The sequence below is a fragment of the Ranitomeya variabilis genome, chromosome 2, assembly GCF_051348905.1.
Source record: "Ranitomeya variabilis isolate aRanVar5 chromosome 2, aRanVar5.hap1, whole genome shotgun sequence".
Lineage (NCBI taxonomy): Eukaryota > Metazoa > Chordata > Amphibia > Anura > Dendrobatidae > Ranitomeya > Ranitomeya variabilis.
The window spans coordinates 1,109,507,189-1,109,525,032 of NC_135233.1; positions in this window are offsets into that span (position 1 = coordinate 1,109,507,189).

Here is a 17,844-nt window from a genome sequence, read left to right on the forward strand (position 1 = left end):
TGTCTCTAGAGTGCATTCTGGGGCGGTCCCATGATGAGTGGGTCCGGTTACAGCAAGAAAATTGGGAACTCGCTCAACTGGGACAGTGGGCAACTGTTGTGAAATTGGATTTTGGGCTCCCCCGGTGGCCACTGGTGGAATTGAACTGGTGTGCATCATCCTCTCTGTTCACCTGTTTCCATCAGGATGTGGGAGTCGCTATTTAGCCTTGCTCCTCTGTCACTTCCATGCCGGTCAACATTGTAATCAGAAGCCTTTCTGTGCATGTTCCTGCTGCTAGACAACTCCCAGCTAAGTTGGACTTAGTCCTTGTTTGTTTTTGCATTTTGTTCCAGTTCACAGCTGTAGTTTCGTTTCTGTGTCTGGAAAGCTCTTGTGATCTGAAATTGCCACTCTGATGTTATGAGTTAATACTAGAGTCTTAAAGTAATTTCAGGATGGTATTTTGATAGGGTTTTCAGCTGACCATGAAAGTGCCCTTTCTGTCTTCCTGCTATCTAGTAAGCGGACCTCAATTTTGCTAAACCTATTTTCATACTACGTTTGTCATTTCATCTAAAATCACCGCCAATATTTGTGGGGGCCTCTGTCTGCCTTTCGGGGAAATTTCTCTAGAGGTGAGCCAGGACTATATTTTCCTCTGCCAGGATTAGTTAGTCCTCCGGCCGGCGCTGGGCGTCTAGGGATATAACGCAGGCTACGCTACCCGGCTACTGTTAGTTGTGCGGCAGGTTTAGTTCATGGTCAGTTTAGTTTCCATCCTTCCAAGAGCTAGTTCGTATGTTTGCTGGGCTATGTTCTCTTGCCATTGAGAACCATAACAGTTTGACCGGCCTAAAAGGGTTAAATTAATTGACAGAGAAAGGAGAGAAAAGAGAAGTCTGCTGAAGATTTTTTTTTTTTTTTTTTTCCTCAGTTCTGAGTGTGCTTGTAATTGAATCTCTTGCAAGTCTGCCTATATTGCAGCCTTTCTCTCTCTCTCTCCTTCTAATCCTGGAATGGCTCTGTGTTCACCTGTTTAAAATGGATATTCAGAGTTTAGCTGCAGGTTTGAATAATCTCACCACGAAAGTTCAAAACTTACAAGATTTTGTTGTTCATATTCCTATATCTGAACCTAGAATTCCTTTGCCTGAATTTTTCTCGGGGAATAGATCTTGCTTTCAAAATTTCAAAAATAATTGCAAGTTGTTTTTGTCCCTGAAATCTCGCTCTGCTGGAGATCCTGCTCAGCAGGTCAGGATTGTGATTTCTCTGCTCCGGGGCGACCCTCAGGATTGGGCTTTTGCATTGGCTCCAGGGGATCCTGCGTTGCTCAATGTGGATGCGTTTTTTCTGGCCTTGGGGTTGCTTTATGAGGAACCTCAGTTAGAACTTCAGGCGGAAAAGGCCTCGATGTCCCTATCTCAGGGGCAAGACGAAGCTGAAATATACTGCCAGAAATTCCGTAAATGGGCTGTGCTTACTCAGTGGAATGAGTGCGCCCTGGCGGCGAATTTCAGAGAGGGTCTCTCTGATGCCATTAAGGATGTTATGGTGGGGTTCCCTGTGCCTGCGGGTCTGAATGAGTCCATGACAATGGCTATCCAGATCGATAGGCGTCTGCGGGAGCGCAAACCTGTGCACCATTTGGCGGTGTCTACTGAGAAGACGCCAGAGAATATGCAATGTGATAGAATTCTGTCCAGAAGTGAACGGCAGAATTTTAGACGAAAAAATGGGTTGTGTTTCTATTGCGGTGATTCAACTCATGTTATATCAGCATGCTCTAAGCGTACTAAGAAGCTTGATAAGTCTGTTTCAATTGGCACTTTACAGTCTAAGTTTATTCTATCTGTGACCCTGATTTGTTCTTTATCATCTATTACCGCGGATGCCTATGTCGACTCTGGCGCCGCTTTGAGTCTTATGGATTGGTCCTTTGCCAAACGCTGTGGGTATGATTTGGAGCCTCTTGAAACTCCTATACCCCTGAAGGGGATTGACTCCACCCCATTGGCTAGCAATAAACCACAATACTGGACACAAGTAACTATGCGGATTAATCCGGATCACCAGGAGATTATTCGCTTTCTTGTGCTGTATAACCTACATGATGTGTTGGTGCTTGGATTGCCATGGCTGCAATCTCATAACCCAGTCCTTGACTGGAAAGCTATGTCTGTGTTAAGCTGGGGATGTAAGGGGACGCATGGGGACGTACCTGTGGTTTCCATTTCATCATCTATTCCCTCTGAGATTCCTGAATTCTTGACTGAATATCGTGACGTTTTTGAAGAACCTAAGCTTGGTTCATTACCTCCGCACCGGGAGTGCGATTGTGCCATAGATTTGATTCCGGGTAGTAAATACCCTAAGGGTCGTTTATTTAATCTGTCTGTGCCTGAACATGCTGCTATGCGAGAATATATAAAGGAGTCCTTGGAAAAGGGACATATTCGTCCTTCGTCATCTCCCTTAGGAGCCGGTTTTTTCTTTGTGGCTAAGAAAGATGGCTCTTTGAGGCCGTGCATTGATTATCGGCTTTTGAATAAAATCACGGTTAAATATCAATATCCGTTGCCACTGCTGACTGATTTGTTTGCTCGCATAAAGGGGGCCAAGTGGTTCTCTAAGATAGATCTTCGTGGGGCGTATAATTTGGTGCGAATTAAGCAGGGGGATGAGTGGAAAACCGCATTTAATACGCCCGAGGGCCACTTTGAGTATTTGGTGATGCCTTTTGGTCTTTCAAATGCCCCTTCAGTCTTTCAGTCCTTTATGCATGACATTTTCCGTGATTATTTGGATAAATTTATGATTGTGTATCTGGATGATATTTTGATTTTTTCGGATGACTGGGACTCTCATGTCCAGCAGGTCAGGAGGGTTTTTCAGGTTTTGCGGTCTAATTCCTTGTGTGTGAAGGGTTCTAAGTGCGTTTTTGGGGTTCAAAAGATTTCCTTTTTGGGATATATTTTTTCCCCCTCTTCCATCGAGATGGATCCTGTCAAGGTTCAGGCTATTTGTGATTGGACGCAACCCTCTTCTCTTAAGAGTCTTCAGAAATTTTTGGGCTTTGCTAACTTTTATCGTCGATTTATTGCTGGTTTTTCTGATGTTGTTAAACCATTGACTGATTTGACTAAGAAGGGTGCTGATGTTGCTGATTGGTCCCCTGCTGCTGTGGAGGCCTTTCGGGAGCTTAAGCGCCGCTTTTCTTCCGCCCCTGTGTTGCGTCAGCCTGATGTTGCTCTTCCTTTTCAGGTTGAGGTCGACGCTTCTGAAATCGGAGCTGGGGCGGTTTTGTCGCAGAGAAGTTCCGATTGCTCCGTGATGAGACCTTGTGCTTTTTTCTCGCGTAAATTTTCGCCCGCCGAGCGGAATTATGATGTTGGGAATCGGGAGCTTTTGGCCATGAAGTGGGCTTTTGAGGAGTGGCGTCATTGGCTTGAGGGGGCTAGACATCAGGTGGTGGTATTGACTGACCACAAAAATCTAATTTATCTTGAGTCCGCCAGACGCCTGAATCCTAGACAGGCGCGCTGGTCGTTGTTTTTCTCTCGGTTTAATTTTGTGGTGTCCTACCTGCCGGGTTATAAGAATGTTAAGGCGGATGCCCTTTCTAGGAGTTTTGAGCCTGACTCCCCTGGTAATTCTGAACCTACAGGTATCCTTAAGGATGGAGTGATATTGTCTGCCGTTTCTCCAGACCTGCGGCGGGCCTTGCAGGAGTTTCAGGCGGATAGACCTGATCGTTGCCCACCTGGTAGACTGTTTGTTCCTGATGATTGGACCAGTAAAGTCATTTCTGAGGTTCATTCTTCTGCGTTGGCAGGTCATCCTGGAATCTTTGGTACCAGGGATTTGGTGGCAAGGTCCTTCTGGTGGCCTTCCCTGTCTCGAGATGTGCGAGGCTTCGTGCAGTCTTGTGACGTTTGTGCTCGGGCCAAGCCTTGTTGTTCTCGGGCTAGTGGATTGTTGTTGCCCTTGCCTATCCCGAAGAGGCCCTGGACGCACATCTCGATGGATTTTATTTCGGATCTTCCTGTTTCTCAGAAGATGTCTGTCATCTGGGTGGTGTGTGATCGTTTCTCTAAGATGGTCCATTTGGTTCCCCTGCCTAAGTTGCCTTCTTCTTCCGAGTTGGTTCCTGTTTTTTCAAAATGTGGTCCGTTTGCATGGTATTCCGGAGAATATCGTTTCTGACAGAGGTACCCAATTCGTGTCTAGATTTTGGCGAGCATTCTGTGCTAGGATGGGCATAGATTTGTCTTTCTCGTCTGCTTTCCATCCTCAGACTAATGGCCAGACCGAGCGGACGAATCAGACCTTGGAGACATATTTGAGGTGTTTTGTGTCTGCAGATCAGGATGATTGGGTTGCTTTTTTGCCTTTAGCGGAGTTTGCCCTCAATAATCGGGCCAGTTCTGCCACCTTGGTGTCTCCCTTTTTCTGTAATTCGGGGTTTCATCCTCGATTTTCTTCTGGTCAGGTGGAATCTTCGGATTGTCCTGGAGTGGATGCTGTGGTGGAGAGGTTGCATCAGATTTGGGGGCAGGTAGTGGACAATTTGAAGTTGTCCCAGGAGAAGACTCAGCTTTTTGCCAACCGCCGGCGTCGGGTTGGTCCTCGGCTTTGTGTTGGGGACTTGGTGTGGTTGTCTTCTCGTTTTGTCCCTATGAGGGTTTCTTCTCCCAAGTTTAAGCCTCGGTTCATCGGCCCGTACAAGATATTGGAGATTCTTAACCCTGTGTCCTTCCGTTTGGACCTCCCTGCATCTTTTTCTATTCATAATGTTTTTCATCGGTCATTATTGCGCAGGTATGAGGTACCGGTTGTGCCTTCCGTTGAGCCTCCTGCTCCGGTGTTGGTTGAGGGCGAGTTGGAGTACGTTGTGGAAAAAATCTTGGACTCCCGTGTTTCCAGACGGAAACTCCAGTATCTGGTCAAATGGAAGGGATACGGTCAGGAGGATAATTCTTGGGTGACTGCCTCTGATGTTCATGCCTCCGATTTGGTCCGTGCCTTTCATAGGGCTCATCCTGATCGCCCTGGTGGTTCTGGTGAGGGTTCGGTGCCCCCTCCTTGAGGGGGGGTACTGTTGTGAAATTGGATTTTGGGCTCCCCCGGTGGCCACTGGTGGAATTGAACTGGTGTGCATCATCCTCTCTGTTCACCTGTTTCCATCAGGATGTGGGAGTCGCTATTTAGCCTTGCTCCTCTGTCACTTCCATGCCGGTCAACATTGTAATCAGAAGCCTTTCTGTGCATGTTCCTGCTGCTAGACAACTCCCAGCTAAGTTGGACTTAGTCCTTGTTTGTTTTTGCATTTTGTTCCAGTTCACAGCTGTAGTATCGTTTCTGTGTCTGGAAAGCTCTTGTGATCTGAAATTGCCACTCTGATGTTATGAGTTAATACTAGAGTCTTAAAGTAATTTCAGGATGGTATTTTGATAGGGTTTTCAGCTGACCATGAAAGTGCCCTTTCTGTCTTCCTGCTATCTAGTAAGCGGACCTCAATTTTGCTAAACCTATTTTCATACTACGTTTGTCATTTCATCTAAAATCACCGCCAATATTTGTGGGGGCCTCTGTCTGCCTTTCGGGGAAATTTCTCTAGAGGTGAGCCAGGACTATATTTTCCTCTGCCAGGATTAGTTAGTCCTCCGGCCGGCGCTGGGCGTCTAGGGATATAGCGCAGGCTACGCTACCCGGCTACTGTTAGTTGTGCGGCAGGTTTAGTTCATGGTCAGTTTAGTTTCCATCCTTCCAAGAGCTAGTTCGTATGTTTGCTGGGCTATGTTCTCTTGCCATTGAGAACCATAACAGGCAACGCTCAAACAACTTCCCAGAGAGAGACGTCCTGTCCCTGGGGACTCTGCAGATCCTTCGGCAGTGGGAAAGACTCCAATAATAATTATTGGCTACTGTATCGGAACATCCAACTTCAGCGGGAGCTGGGTGTCACCTGGCAGGTGTTGATCCCTGAAGCGCTACTAACCAAGGTGGCTGTGGAAGCCCACGAAAGAGGAGCTCACTTCAGACAGAAGACCTTTCAGTGGCTGCAAAGATTAGTTTATTATCCTCGGCTGAGGGCCGTTGTGGAAGAAACCTGTAGGCGGTGCACAAAATGCAAATTAGCAAAGCCTCCAGAACAGCGAGCTCCCACACAGACAATCGTGACTTCTGCTCCTCTGGAAGTACTGATGATAGACTATCAGACAATTGGCCCAGCTCACCAAGGTTATGAACATTGTCTAGTGATGACAGACCACTTTACGAAGTTTGCCGTTGTGACCCCAACACGCAATCAAACCGCTGAATCCGCTGCACATGCCATCTGCAAGAATTTCATTCAGAAGTAAGGCTGCCTGAAGTGAATTCACTCCGACCAAGGCGCCTGTTTTCTAGGGAAAGTGATGGAAGAATTGCACCGTCTGTACCAGATCAAAAATTCTTGGACAATGCCTTACCACCCTCAGGGAAATGGAGTCTGCAAGCGGTTCAACTGCACTCTAATATTAAGGACGCTAAGATTTCAGGAACTAGAGCATCCAGAAATTACCCCTCTGCGGGGGACAGCTCTTCAAGCTGGGGACCGGGTGTTGGTTCGGGATAAACGCCCTCGAGATAAGCTGGAGTATCGGTGGGAGAAGATCCCGTATCGGGTAAAGCGAAGAATCAACTCCAAAGGACCCATCCACGAGATACAACCTGAGGGGGAAGAAAACGCTTCCACTCGTATAGTCCACCGAAACATGCTTCAACCCTGTTTGTCAAGAGATCCTGACCCAATAGAGGAGGTACAAGATGCTCCTGAAGTACCCCCGTCAGACATTGCTGATTGTGAAGAAGAGGAAGATCCCGAAGAGCCGCCTGTGGAACCAAGGGAGGGACAAGAGCCTGAAGACCCTGTAATGGCTGTCCCGTAGGAAACAGGCGCGTCCTCGCCCTCACCAGTACAACCTGACTCGGCTTCTCAATTTGACTCAGCTGCTCCTTCTGACTTACGGCGCTCCAAATGATCAACATCTGTACAAGGAATTGAAGAATGTCAAAGCATTTTACAAGAGCTGTCGCCTGTGGAATGGTGAGCAAAAGGAGAGGGGGAGTGTAAGAAGATGGACCGGACCGGGGATGCCTCTCTTGCGCCGGTTCCGGAACTGTCGAGGCTGTCACCATTGTTGATTAAAGGCTCTGCGCGCGGGAAAGAAAGGGGAGACTTGTTGGGAAGACAGAGCGCGCAGCAGGGGAAGGTCAGTTCTCCGCTCCCGAGTAGCGTGATAGCGCAGGCTGTAGATTCCCTGCGTCCAGGTACACTGACTGTAGACCTGTGCCGGGTGTCCTCCGTCACCGCAAGTTACAGATGCTCCAGGCCAGGCTCTAGACCTGCGCCGTTCCTCACCCACGTACTGCTGCCGAGCTGATTCCCGCTCTGCGGTGTTACAGACTGGGCTGCACCCGTTCGACAAACCGTGGATCCAGGACCCCGTATGGTACAGCGAGGACTCACCGCCATCGCCGGGGACCGGACCCCCACACCGGAGTCATCACCCGCCATCAACAGAAAACCGGACCCCACACCGGAGTCATCACCATCATCAATGGGAACCGGACCCCACACCGGAGTCATCACCGCCATCAACGGTAACTGGACCCCCACACCTGAGTCATCACAGCCATCAACGGGAATCGGACCCCACACCGGAGTCATCACCGCCATCAACGGGAACCGGACCCCACACCGGAGTCATCACCATCAACGAGAACCGGACCCCACACCGGAGTCATCACCGCCATCAATGGGAACCGGACCCCACACCGGAGTCATCACCACCATCAACGGGAACCGGACCCCACACCGGAGTCATCACAGCCATCAATGGGAACCGGACTCCACACCGGAGTCATCACCGCCATCAACGGGAACCGGACCCCACACCGGAGTCATCACCATCAACGAGAACTGGACCCCTACACCGGAGTCATCACCATCATCAACGGGAACCGGACCCCACACCGGAGTCATCACCGCCATCAACAGGAACCGGACCCCACACCGGAGTCATCACCACCATCAACGGGAACCGGACTCCACACCGGAGTCATCACCGCCATCAACGGGAACCGGACCCCACACCGGAGTCATCACCGCCATCAACGGGAACCGGACCCCACACCGGAGTCATCACCGCCATCAACGGGAACCGGACCCCCACACCGGAGTCATCACCATCATCAACGGGAACCGGACCCCACACCGGAGTCATCACCCGCCATCAACGGGAACTGGACCCCACACCGGAGTCATCACCGCCATCAACGAGAACCGGACCCCACACCGGAGTCATCACCATCATCAACGAGAACCGGACCCCACACCGGAGTCATCACCGCCATCAACGGGAACCGGACCCCACACCGGAGTCATCACCGCCATCAACGGGAACTGGACCCCACACCGGAGTCATCACCGCCATCAACGGGAACCGGACCCCACACCGGAGTCATCACCGCCATCAACGGGAACCGGACCCCACACCAGAGTCATCACCGCCATCAACGGGAACCGGACCCCACACCGGAGTCATCACCGCCATCAACGGGAACCGGACCCCACACCGGAGTCATCACCGCCATCAACGGGAACCGGACCCCACACCGGAGTCATCACCATCATCAACGGGAACCGGACCCCACACCGGAGTCATCACCGTCATCAACGGGAACCGGACCCCACACCGGAGTCATCACCGCCATCAACGGGAACCGGACCCCACACCGGAGTCATCACCATCATCAACGGGAACCGGACCCCACACCGGAGTCATCACCGCCATCAACAGGAACCGGACCCCACACCGGAGTCATCACCGTCATCAACGGGAACCGGACCCCACACCGGAGTCATCACCATCATCAACGGGAACCGGACCCCACACCGGAGTCATCACCGCCATCAACGGGAACCGGACCCCACACCGGAGTCATCACCGCCATCAACAGGAACCGGACCCCACACCGGAGTCATCACCGCCATCAACGGGAACCGGACCCCACACCGGAGTCATCACCGCCATCAACGGGAACCGGACCCCACACCGGAGTCATCACCACCATCAACGGGAACCGGACTCCACACCGGAGTCATCACCACCATCAACGGGAACCGGACCTCACACCGGAGTCATCACCACCATCAACGGGAACCGGACCCCACACCGGAGTCATCACCGCCATCAACAGGAACCGGACCCCACACCGGAGTCATCACCGCCATCAACGGGAACCGGACCCCACACCGGAGTCATCACCACCATCAACGGGAACCGGACTCCACACCGGAGTCATCACCACCATCAACGGGAACCGGACCTCACACCGGAGTCATCACCACCATCAACGGGAACCGGACCTCACACCGGAGTCATCACCACCATCAACGGGAACCGGACCCCACACCGGAGTCATCACCGCCATCAACAGGAACCGGACCTCACACCGGAGTCATCACCATCATCAACGGGAACCGGACCCCACACCGGAGTCATCACCGTCATCAACGGGAACCGGACCCCACACCGGAGTCATCACCGCCATCAACGGGAACCGGACCCCACACCGGAGTCATCACCATCATCAACGGGAACCGGACCCCACACCGGAGTCATCACCGCCATCAACAGGAACCGGACCCCACACCGGAGTCATCACCGTCATCAACGGGAACCGGACCCCACACCGGAGTCATCACCATCATCAACGGGAACCGGACCCCACACCGGAGTCATCACCACCATCAACGGGAACCGGACCTCACACCGGAGTCATCACCGCCATCAACGGGAACCGGACCCCACACCGGAGTCATCACCGCCATCAACGGGAACCGGACCCCACACCAGAGTCATCACCGCCATCAACGGGAACCGGACCCCACACCGGAGTCATCACCGCCATCAACGGGAACCGGACCCCACACCGGAGTCATCACCGCCATCAACGGGAACCGGACCCCACACCGGAGTCATCACCATCATCAACGGGAACCGGACCCCACACCGGAGTCATCACCGCCATCAACAGGAACCGGACCCCACACCGGAGTCATCACCGCCATCAACGGGAACCGGACCCCACACCGGAGTCATCACCACCATCAACGGGAACCGGACTCCACACCGGAGTCATCACCACCATCAACGGGAACCGGACCTCACACCGGAGTCATCACCACCATCAACGGGAACCGGACCCCACACCGGAGTCATCACCGCCATCAACAGGAACCGGACCCCACACCGGAGTCATCACCGCCATCAACGGGAACCGGACCCCACACCGGAGTCATCACCACCATCAACGGGAACCGGACTCCACACCGGAGTCATCACCACCATCAACGGGAACCGGACCTCACACCGGAGTCATCACCACCATCAACGGGAACCGGACCTCACACCGGAGTCATCACCACCATCAACGGGAACCGGACCCCACACCGGAGTCATCACCGCCATCAACAGGAACCGGACCCCACACCGGAGTCATCACCGCCATCAACGGGAACCGGACCCCACACCGGAGTCATCACCACCATCAACGGGAACCGGACTCCACACCGGAGTCATCACCACCATCAACGGGAACCGGACCTCACACCGGAGTCATCACCACCATCAACGGGAACCGGACCTCACACCGGAGTCATCACCGCCATCAACGGGAACCGGACCCCACACCGGAGTCATCACCGCCATCAACGGGAACCGGACCCCACACCAGAGTCATCACCGCCATCAACGGGAACCGGACCCCACACCGGAGTCATCACCGCCATCAACGGGAACCGGACCCCACACCGGAGTCATCACCGCCATCAACGGGAACCGGACCCCACACCGGAGTCATCACCATCATCAACGGGAACCGGACCCCACACCGGAGTCATCACCGTCATCAACGGGAACCGGACCCCACACCGGAGTCATCACCGCCATCAACGGGAACCGGACCCCACACCGGAGTCATCACCATCATCAACGGGAACCGGACCCCACACCGGAGTCATCACCGCCATCAACAGGAACCGGACCCCACACCGGAGTCATCACCGTCATCAACGGGAACCGGACCCCACACCGGAGTCATCACCATCATCAACGGGAACCGGACCCCACACCGGAGTCATCACCGTCATCAACGGGAACCGGACCCCACACCGGAGTCATCACCGCCATCAACGGGAACCGGACCCCACACCGGAGTCATCACCATCATCAACGGGAACCGGACCCCACACCGGAGTCATCACCGCCATCAACAGGAACCGGACCCCACACCGGAGTCATCACCGTCATCAACGGGAACCGGACCCCACACCGGAGTCATCACCATCATCAACGGGAACCGGACCCCACACCGGAGTCATCACCGCCATCAACGGGAACCGGACCCCACACCGGAGTCATCACCGCCATCAACAGGAACCGGACCCCACACCGGAGTCATCACCGCCATCAACGGGAACCGGACCCCACACCGGAGTCATCACCGCCATCAACGGGAACCGGACCCCACACCGGAGTCATCACCACCATCAACGGGAACCGGACTCCACACCGGAGTCATCACCACCATCAACGGGAACCGGACCCCACACCGGAGTCATCACCGCCATCAACGGGAACCGGACCCCACACCGGAGTCATCACCGCCATCAACGGGAACCGGACCCCACACCGGAGTCATCACCGCCATCAACGGGAACCGGACCCCACACCGGAGTCATCACCGCCATCAACGGGAACCGGACCCCACACCGGAGTCATCACCATCATCAACGGGAACCGGACTCCACACCGGAGTCATCACCACCATCAACGGGAACCGGACCTCACACCGGAGTCATCACCACCATCAACGGGAACCGGACCCCACACCGGAGTCATCACCGCCATCAACAGGAACCGGACCCCACACCGGAGTCATCACCGCCATCAACGGGAACCGGACCCCACACCGGAGTCATCACCACCATCAACGGGAACCGGACTCCACACCGGAGTCATCACCACCATCAACGGGAACCGGACCTCACACCGGAGTCATCACCACCATCAACGGGAACCGGACCTCACACCGGAGTCATCACCACCATCAACGGGAACCGGACCCCACACCGGAGTCATCACCGCCATCAACAGGAACCGGACCTCACACCGGAGTCATCACCATCATCAACGGGAACCGGACCCCACACCGGAGTCATCACCGTCATCAACGGGAACCGGACCCCACACCGGAGTCATCACCGCCATCAACGGGAACCGGACCCCACACCGGAGTCATCACCATCATCAACGGGAACCGGACCCCACACCGGAGTCATCACCGCCATCAACAGGAACCGGACCCCACACCGGAGTCATCACCGTCATCAACGGGAACCGGACCCCACACCGGAGTCATCACCATCATCAACGGGAACCGGACCCCACACCGGAGTCATCACCGCCATCAACGGGAACCGGACCCCACACCGGAGTCATCACCGCCATCAACAGGAACCGGACCCCACACCGGAGTCATCACCGCCATCAACGGGAACCGGACCCCACACCGGAGTCATCACCGCCATCAACGGGAACCGGACCCCACACCGGAGTCATCACCACCATCAACGGGAACCGGACTCCACACCGGAGTCATCACCACCATCAACGGGAACCGGACCTCACACCGGAGTCATCACCACCATCAACGGGAACCGGACCCCACACCGGAGTCATCACCGCCATCAACAGGAACCGGACCCCACACCGGAGTCATCACCGCCATCAACGGGAACCGGACCCCACACCGGAGTCATCACCACCATCAACGGGAACCGGACTCCACACCGGAGTCATCACCACCATCAACGGGAACCGGACCTCACACCGGAGTCATCACCACCATCAACGGGAACCGGACCTCACACCGGAGTCATCACCACCATCAACGGGAACCGGACCCCACACCGGAGTCATCACCGCCATCAACAGGAACCGGACCCCACACCGGAGTCATCACCGCCATCAACGGGAACCGGACCCCACACCGGAGTCATCACCACCATCAACGGGAACCGGACTCCACACCGGAGTCATCACCACCATCAACGGGAACCGGACCTCACACCGGAGTCATCACCACCATCAACGGGAACCGGACCTCACACCGGAGTCATCACCGCCATCAACGGGAACCGGACCCCACACCGGAGTCATCACCGCCATCAACGGGAACCGGACCCCACACCAGAGTCATCACCGCCATCAACGGGAACCGGACCCCACACCGGAGTCATCACCGCCATCAACGGGAACCGGACCCCACACCGGAGTCATCACCGCCATCAACGGGAACCGGACCCCACACCGGAGTCATCACCATCATCAACGGGAACCGGACCCCACACCGGAGTCATCACCGTCATCAACGGGAACCGGACCCCACACCGGAGTCATCACCGCCATCAACGGGAACCGGACCCCACACCGGAGTCATCACCGCCATCAACGGGAACCGGACCCCACACCGGAGTCATCACCGCCATCAACAGGAACCGGACCCCACACCGGAGTCATCACCGCCATCAACGGGAACCGGACCCCACACCGGAGTCATCACCGCCATCAACGGGAACCGGACCCCACACCGGAGTCATCACCGCCATCAACGGGAACCGGACCCCACACCGGAGTCATCACCGCCATCAACGGGAACCGGACCCCACACCGGAGTCATCACCACCATCAACGGGAACCGGACCCCACACCAGAGTCATCACCGCCATCAACGGGAACCGGACCCCACACCGGAGTCATCACCGCCATCAACGGGAACCGGACCCCACACCGGAGTCATCACCGCCATCAACGGGAACCGGACCCCACACCGGAGTCATCACCGCCATCAACGGGAACCGGACCCCACACCGGAGTCATCACCGCCATCAACGGGAACCGGACCCCACACCGGAGTCATCACCACCATCAACGGGAACCGGACCCCACACCGGAGTCATCACCGCCATCAACGGGAACCGGACCCCACACCGGAGTCATCACCTGAACTCAAGACTCTGCAGCACGGAAGCCGGCGGACTGATAAGTTAACCCTTTATGAACAGTTGCACTCCTAGTGTTAATGTTCACCCTACTTAACCCATCACCTCCCTGCGTGCAGTGCCCCCGCTAATAAGCCTGTTAACCCTTGCTCCGCCTCCTGCTCACACTATACTAGTTTTTGTATAACTGAATTTCTGGCGATTCGCCGCCATCACCGCACTGACGTCACGTGTTCTTCCCCCGCCCCCTCTGTCTGAGCCGGGGGCTGCTAATAAAGTTATTGACAGACTACAGAGACTACATCCAATCAGAGGCGATGGGCCGGCGGTCTCCATGGTGACGGCGCGGCCGCTCTTGTCAGTTCCGGGCTCTCTATGGTGGCGGAGGACGGAGCAGGAACATGGCGGCCGGCGGAGGCAGCGCTCCCCTGTGTATGGTGGTGCTGGGGATGGCCGGCTCCGGGAAGACGACGCTCGTGCAGGTCCGTGTGTGACGGGGCGATCCCTGCACGGGGGGAGAAGGATCCCTGCACGGGGGGAGAAGGATCCCTGCAGCGGTCACAGGGGGGAGAGAAGGATCCCTGCACGGGGGGAGAAGGATCCCTGCAGCGGTCACAGGGGGGGGAGAGAAGGATCCCTGCAGCGGTCACGGGGGAGAGAAGGATCCCTGCAGCGGTCACAGGGGGGAGAGAAGGATCCCTGCAGCGGTCACAGGGGGAGAGAAGGATCCCTGCAGCGGTCACAGGGGGGAGAGAAGGATCCCTACAGGGGGGGAGAGAAGGATCCCTGCACGGGGGGAGAAGGATCCCTGCAGCGGTCACAGGGGGGGAGAGAAGGATCCCTGCAGCGGTCACAGGGGGGAGAGAAGGATCCTGCAGCGGTCACAGGGGGGAGAGAAGGATCCCTGCAGCGGTCACAGGGGGGAGAGAAGGATCCCTGCAGCGGTCACAGGGGGAGAGAAGGATCCCTGCAGCGGTCACAGGGGGGGAGAGAAGGATCCCTGCAGCGGTCACAGGGGGGGAGAGAAGGATCCCTGCAGCGGTCACAGGGGGGGAGAGAAGGATCCCTGCAGCGGTCACAGGGGGGGAGAGAAGGATCCCTGCAGCGGTCACAGGGGGAGAGAAGGATCCCTGCAGCAGTCACAGGGGGGGGAGAAGGATCCCTGCAGCGGTCACAGGGGGGAGAGAAGGATCCCTGCAGCAGTCACAGGGGGGGGGAGAAAGGATCCCTGCAGCGGTCACAGGGGGGGAGAGAAGGATCCCTGCAGGCAGTCACAGGGGGGAGAGAAGGATCCCTGCAGCAGTCACAGGGGGGGGAGAAGGATCCCTGCAGCGGTCACAGGGGGGGGAGAAGGATCCCTGCAGCGGTCACAGGGGGGGGAGAGAAGGATCCCTGCAGCGGTCACAGGGGGGGAGAGAAGGATCCCTGCAGCGGTCACAGGGGGGGAGAGAAGGATCCCTGCAGCGGTCACAGGGGGGAGAGAAGGATCCCTGCAGCGGTCACAGGGGGGGAGAGAAGGATCCCTGCAGCGGTCACAGGGGGAGAGAGAAGGATCCCTGCAGCGGTCACAGGGGGGGGAGAGAAGGATCCCTGCAGCGGTCACAGGGGGGGAGAGAAGGATCCCTGCAGCGGTCACAGGGGGGGAGAGAAGGATCCCTGCAGCGGTCACAGGGGGGGAGAGAAGGATCCCTGCAGCGGTCACAAGGGGGGGGGAGAAGGATCCCTGCGTCAGTCACACAGGGGGGGGGGGAGAAGGATCCCTGCGTCAGTCACACAGGGGGGGGTTGGGAAGGATCCCTGCAGCGGTCACATGGGGGGGGAGAAGGATCCCTGCGTCGGTCACACGGGGGGGGGGGAAGGATCCCTGTGTCGGTCACACGGGGGGGGGAGAAGGATCCCTGCAGCGGTCACACGGGGGGGGAGAAGGATCCCTGCAGCGGTCACACGGGGGGGGGGGAGAAGGATCCCTGCAGCGGTCACACAGGGGGGGGAGGGATCCCTGCGTCGGTCACATGGGGGGGGATAGGGATCCCTGCAGCGGCCACACGGGGGGGGGAGGAGAAGGATCCCTGCGTCGGTCACATGGGGGGGGGGAGAAGGATCCCTGCAGCGGTCACACGGGGGGGAGGGGAGAAGGATCCCTGCAGCGGTCACACGGGGGAGAAGGATCCCTGCAGCGGTCACACGGGGGGGGGAGAAGGATCCCTGCAGCGGTCACACAGGGGGGGGGAGGGATCCCTGCGTCGGTCACATGGGGGGGGAGAAGGATCCCTGCAGCGGCCACACGGGGGGGGGGGGGGGGGAGGAGAAGGATCCCTGCGTCGGTCACACGGGGGGGGGGGGAGAAGGATCCCTGCGTCGGTCACACGGGGGGGGGGGGGGAGAAGGATCCCTGCAGCGGTCACACGGGGGGGGGAGAAGGATCTCTGCAGCGGTCACACGGGGGGGAGAAGGATCTCTGCAGCGGTCACACGGGGGGGGAGAAGGATCTCTGCAGCGGTCACAGGGGGGAGAAGGATCTCTGCAGCGGTCACAAGGAGGGGGGAGAAGGATCCCTGCACAGGGGGAGAAGGATCCCTGCACGGGGGGAGAAGGATCCCTGCACGGGGGGAGAAGGATCCCTGCACGGGGGGAGAAGGATCCCTGCACGGGGGGAGAAGGATCCCTGCACGGGGGGAGAAGGATCCCTGCACGGGGGGAGAAGGATCCCTGCACGGGGGGAGAAGGATCCCTGCACGGGGGGAGAAGGATCCCTGCAGCGGTCACACAGTGACTTTTATATAACCCTTAAAAAAATATTCATAAGCCCACCATTCATGGTAAATAATATTTTATTTAGACATAATGGTCACACAATTGATCTCCATATAAAATTCATATAAAATTCATATAATATTAAAACTTTATTGAAGCTGATAATTTTAAAACCATTTATTTCTATAAAAGAATGTGCAAAAATGCAGAGATCAATAAATTGATCAAAAACTATGTATGGGCGGGGCATACTGAACTGATTGGTACCAAATAAAATGATAAATAATGTATACACCCAAAAGTTATGTATATACATAAAAATATGTATAAATAAGTGCAAAATAGCGATTCATCCCACGAAATAATCAAAATGACCAAAAGGTGAAAGTGCTAAATAAATATGGACACTCGGCTACTTCAAAAATCAATTAATCGTAATGCAAAATACATACAAATCTATATAGTGACAACAAAAATCAGGTGCAAAGAAAGTAAATATGGTAAAATGCCCGAGTACCGACCAGTATGAGGACGGCACTGCCCCGCACACAGCACTCCAGCGTCAGGGAGCGGAGTCAGCTACACGGTGACTTTTCCCTTTCTCTGTTGCTGGCGTCCTCTTATATCTTATATTTTCATCCTTAGAGATTGACGTCTTATTTACATGAGAAGAACCGACCTCCGTACGTCATCAACCTGGACCCGGCCGTCCATGAGATCCCCTTCCCTGCCAACATAGGTACAAGACCACCCCCCCTATAATGTGTGGTGTATTCCTCTCCTCCTCCCCCTATAATGTGTGGTGTATTCCTCTCCTCCTCCCACTATAATGTGTGGTGTATTCCTCTCCTCCTCCCCCTATAATGTGTGGTGTATTCCTCTCCCCTCCTCTCCCCATAATGTGTGGTGTATTCCTCTCCTCCTCCCCCCCCTATAATGGGTGATGTATTCCCCTCCTCCTCCTCCCCCTATAATGTGTGGTGTATTCCTCTCCC